The following is a 5,373-nucleotide window of genomic DNA, read 5'->3' as shown; positions in this document are numbered from 1 at the left end:
TTGTTTGTGTGTTTTGTGATGTCAAGGGTTGAACCCAAGGTTTTATACATGCTAGATATGCACTTTATGACTGAGCCACACCTCCAGCTCATTAATGTGGCCTGGTGACAGAGCATTTGAGATGGAAAATGTCGGACATACTGATGGCTTGTCATCAGGTTATCCAACTGTCCTTCATTTGAAGGTGAACATGAAGCAAAATCATTAAATATTTGACCCAAAGGAAGTTGACAAGAATGTGATCTGGATAATCTCCAGAGAGACTCATTTTGATCCACTAGGAAAGGGAGAACAAAATGAGACTTGGATGGAGTATCAGGGCTGAAATGAGTGAGCATCAAAGCAAGGAGGCAATCAGACTTCAGTTTTTCATCCTGGCCAGCAGGGAAGCACATGGGCCTATTGGGGAGGGAGTCAACGTAATCCAAGCTGGAAGAAAGCTGCTGGGAGACTATTTCTTCCAAGGGCTCCGACTCCCAGAGACCAGACACTCATGCTCCACATTCCATCTTGGGACTGACTTTTCAGAGCATGCAGTCCTTTGGGGAGGGAACTTTGTCACAGGAGTGAATGCTGTGCATCGTCCCTCTGTGCACTGGTGATGTGGTCCAGCTTCTTCAGGAAACAGTCATGCAGATGCTTCAGGACTCAGGTAAGTACTAGAAAGGGGGAAGTACACTGTTTGGAGAAGTCTGGGCAACTTCTTCACTGTACTTTAAGGAGACTGGACTCCCCACTCCCACACCAGCAATTTTTTGCATGAAAACTTTTTTTATATTGCCAGTTTACCTGCAAATTTGATAAATTCTGATGGCTTTTTGGAACATTCCCTGCAGTGTCTCACAAGGTATTCCATGCTAGTCTCAAACTTACCACATAGTCCAGGCTGGCCTGAGAATCATGAGTGCTAGGACCAGAGGTGTGCACCACATACCAGCCTCCATCAGAATGTCTACATAGGCAACCCTGTTAAGTTCTTCTTTTCTAAGGTAGATTCCCCTCAGCCCCATTTTTGGCATTATTACAATGGTTAGAACCTCTACTACAAGTTTGAAATAGTGAGAGAGAAAGAGCATACTTTTCTTCTTTCTGGACTTTAGAAGTTGTTTTGTTTTCAGTAATGAAGCAGGATGTAGATTATTGGTAGATGTAGATGTCTTTAATCCAGTTGAGGAAACTCTTTTCTTATGCTAGTTTGCTGCATGTTTTTAATTAGGAATTGATATTGAATTTTGTTGAGTGATTGTTTTCATCCTTGAAAATGATGGCTGTTATTTTGAAAAAGTAAACCAGATTTGCGTGTACTGAAGAAAATGGGAGAAGAGATTAGTTTTTCTTTTTCTTATGACACTCTTGTAATTCTTGAAAGACTCACTGGACTTTTTAAGAACAAACTTTTTGTACAGTAAAATTTTTTCTCTAGCAAACATTTCAAATATTTTGGTGACTTTTTAAATACTCATTTTGAGTTTTAATTAGGTGTATGTGTGTGTCTATAAGGTTTTGTGCCAGCATGAGTGCAATTGCCCATGGAGGCCAGAAGATGTTTGATCCCTTGGAGCTGGACTTAGAGGTATTGTGAGCCACCCAACCTAGGTCTTGGGAACTAAACTTGGGTCCTCTGCAAGAGTACTAAGAGTTCTTGATCTCTCCCTGTCTCCAGCCCCTTAGGCAATCTTTAGGTTTTATAGGCCATGTAAAATATCTGTCATTTATTATTGCTGACCATATTGTTAAATCTTTCAAATATATATTCTTAGCTCACATGAAAAAATTTTAGCCTGCCTACCTGGTTCTTGTCTGGTTTTATGATTTACCATCCAGCAGCAGTGAAAGGAAATATACACAGCCAGCCAAGTCCAGTTATGTCTAACCCTCTATGGAAAGGAAATTCTTTATTCTAGAATATTATTGCCAAGTATTTTTTGAAAAGAATGTTGATTTTTTTATACTGCATATGTAAATAAAACAAAGGCAGATAACGGGCAGCTCTTACAGCTTCTCTCAAACTAGGAGTTATTTTCTTCAAAGAATGTGGGATGGAGGAGCCCCTGTAGCCCTCAGTTGTGAGCCTGGATGTTAAAGGGTGGTGACTGATTTCCCAGACACTGGAACACTTGACTCCTTGGCTTGGGAGAGGCACCAGTGGAGATATGGCTCTTTGGTAGTGGACATAGTCTAGATGGGCTGGTTGCCAAGCCTTTAAGACTTCCGAGAGTGCATTTAACCGACAGTTAGGAATGATTATGTCTCAGGTATTGTTCTAAGGAACTGAACTTGGGTTTGTCTGCTTTGCTATACAATGGGGTGACAGTGACCTAGGCATGGCTTCCTTGTAGGGAACTATGTGTTGTCAATTTGGAGTCTGGGGACAGAATCTGGTCCTTACCTTTGTGTCACATTGTCTCTCTGCTACACTACATGGAGTTCTTTCTCAGGTTTCTCCCTTTATACCCTGCTTGTCTTTCACAACACTGAAAAGTTTCATTTGACTTTGTGTGTGTGTGTGTGTGTGTGTGTGTGTGTGTGTGTACACAAGTGACAAGATTTACAGCTTTAGCTGTTAAAAAAATTTAGAGTATCATGTTACCATGTGTTTTGCTATGTCTCTGCCTCTGAAAGTGAATTTAGAAGTTCTATACCCCTCAAGGCTAGTGCACACTAGAGTAAGTGGCTGTGACCACCTATTCCATCCAAGATAGGCACCCAGGCAATTACCTGACAGGATGGGTAGGATATATATATATATATCTCCCCTGTACCCTATTACAAATGGAGGTATGAGTGCCTAGCATAGCACCTAGGCAGATTCTCTCCAGAGGAAGATGGAGAAGATGATAGCTGCTGGAAGTCAAGCCATTTCATCCCAGACAACCCTGTGGGCCAGAATAGATTCTCCCACCCCAGGTGTGCCAAAATATCATTCTTGGAAATACCAATGGATGAAAACTGATGACACCTTTTAAGTATGTACAATCTTAATATTTTTTAAATCAAATCTTCACTTAATGCCAATTTAATTTCTCAAGAATCCAAACTTTGGAGTGAGGAGGGCTAGTATATTTGTGAAAAAAGGCAGAGATAAGAAGTGTGGATGTTTGGGGCTGGAGCTATGGCTCAGCAGGTAAGAGCCCTTGCCATTCTTGCAGAGGACCCGGGTTCAGTTCACAGCATTCACATAGAAGCTCACAATTGTAACTCCAATTCTAGGGCGTCTGGCACCCTCTTCTGGCCTTTGTGGGCACTAGGCATGTGCACAGTGCACAAACACACATGTAAACAAAACACCATATACATAAAAATCTTTTAAAAATAGAAAGGAAAGAAGACAAGAAGAGGAAGGCATCCATCCAGGCTTTGCTTTTCCTCTGACCACAACACAGAATTCTATAGTCACATGGAGCTGAAGACCATTTGTCAGGATACCTTCACAGATCAGTAGGATATCAAGCTGGATCAATTGTGTGTTTGTGTGTGTGTGTGTGTGTGTGTGTGCGTGCGTTAAACATGGTGTGTTTAACCTCTCTGTATAGCCACTGCCTTTTAGGACACTGCTTTTATAGGCTAAGAAACAAATTTCAAATAGCAAGTCCTTCAGTCCTCTCTCCTTGATAATTCTTAAAGTACGTACTCCCAGGGACATTGATGTCCACCCTCATGTCTAATGCTCAGCTGTACCACTGAGCTGCTCCTGTGCATTGCTGTGCACTGCACTGAACCAAGCCAGGTTCAGTGGTCCCAGAGGTTCCTATAGAAACAAACTTAGGTCCCCAGGTGTCTTGTTCTTACACATGTGCCCATTAGATCAAGTAAGGATATTGAGGGAATGCACACTGTCACCAGGCTACATCAGTAGCTGTGTTTTAGCTTCTGACATTGTCCTTTACAAAGTTTGTGCTTGAGAGCTGTCCAATTGAATCAGCAAATGTAAAAACAAAACAAAAACAACAACAAAACAACTGTCTTGTGCTTTCAAGGAATACGTGTCCTCCATTCTACTATGTACAGCCTTTTCTTAAGTTTGTCTTCTTCCAAGTTCCGGAGCTGAAGTGGCAACTCGTGATGCAGTCACTCACTCAAAAGCCTGTCTATCTGGGCCCTCCAACTGTGGCCATTTACTAGAACTTATTTTCTGCTTAAAGAGGTTTGGATGTGTCTCTCAGGAAGTATCACCTTCTCAAGGCAAGAGTTCATCTGTACATTTAATTCATCTACACTTGGACAAATTCAGGCAGGCAAATTTATAGGCGCGTCTCCAGCCATCCAGAGTCATTTTAGTGCATATTCTTGTAACTTTGTGTTTGCCCAGTACATCTTTTAAGTAATTGAATCTACTTACATCATCTTGTAGCTTTTTAGGTTTTTTCCCTAAGCTTATTATGTCCTAAAGCACCACACTGAAAAGTAATGCCTTGACATGTGCTTTATTTCACAATTCTACTTTTGCCCACAGGTCCCATTGCAGAAGATGAATGGTCGCCAACCAGAGATCCAGACAAGGGCCTCAGGATGTGATATCTGGAAGTTTTTCTGGCATGGGAAGGGGTACCATTTTTCTGGGGGAGGGCAGGTACCATTCTGCACAGCATCATGGGACTGGTAGATTCTATGACATGAATGTTTCTTGGAAATGGTGGGGTCCTGCTTGTAGAATGCTGCTACTGTCACCTTCCAGCTTCGATGGGCACACACAACGCATCTCTTGAGGTGTCTGTCAACTCACAATGTATTTCAGAAATATTAGAACACTATAATGTGTACGCTTGGTGACATATGAACTGAAGAAAATGTGTATAAACCATCTTCCAAACATAAAGGAAATGTTTGGTTCTGTATGTAATAGATAATGGTCTCTTCATAAGAGTTCAAAGATGTTGTATTTGAGTCTTTAACTCAAAAAAGAGCTGTGATAACTGTTCTGTATTAACCTGTGGAGGCTTCTTAATTGCTAGCTTAATTATATCTGAAGTGAAAACAAGTAGTGGAATATGGAGACCTTTGTCTCTGGCCCATTGGGTTGGGTTGTGCCTTAGTTACTGTTCTATTGCTGTGATGAAACACCACAATCAAGGCAGCTTATAAACGGAAGCATTTAATTGGGGTCTTGATTACAGTTTCAGAGGGCGAGTCTATGACCATTATAGTGGGAAGCACGGGGGCAGACAGGTAAGCATGGGACAGGAGCACTAGCTGAAAGTTGCCATCTGGACAAAAGGTGGAGGCAGAGGAGAGGGAATGAGACCGGGCCTCCATGGGCTTTTTAAATATCAAAGCCCATCCCCAGTGACACACATCCAAGAAGGCCGTACCCAATCCAACAAGGCCATACCTCTAATCCTTCTCAAACAGTTCCATTAGCTGAGAACCAAGCAT

At 41.9% G+C, this 5,373-nt stretch overlaps 1 long non-coding RNA gene across 1 annotated transcript; it reads left to right on the top strand.

Annotated features, from left to right (window-relative positions):
- Nucleotides 1-6: 6 nt before the first annotated feature.
- LOC131902225 (uncharacterized) lies at nt 7-4,847 on the top strand. Its single transcript, XR_009377033.1, has 2 exons — nt 7-652; nt 4,454-4,847. It is a non-coding gene; the product is annotated as an uncharacterized LOC131902225 (long non-coding RNA).
- The last annotated feature ends 526 nt before the right edge of the window (nt 4,848-5,373 follow it).

The sequence above is a fragment of the Peromyscus eremicus genome, unplaced genomic scaffold, assembly GCF_949786415.1.
Source record: "Peromyscus eremicus unplaced genomic scaffold, PerEre_H2_v1 PerEre#2#unplaced_4117, whole genome shotgun sequence".
NCBI lineage: Eukaryota > Metazoa > Chordata > Mammalia > Rodentia > Cricetidae > Peromyscus > Peromyscus eremicus.
This window is presented reverse-complemented; position numbering and strand designations above follow the sequence as displayed.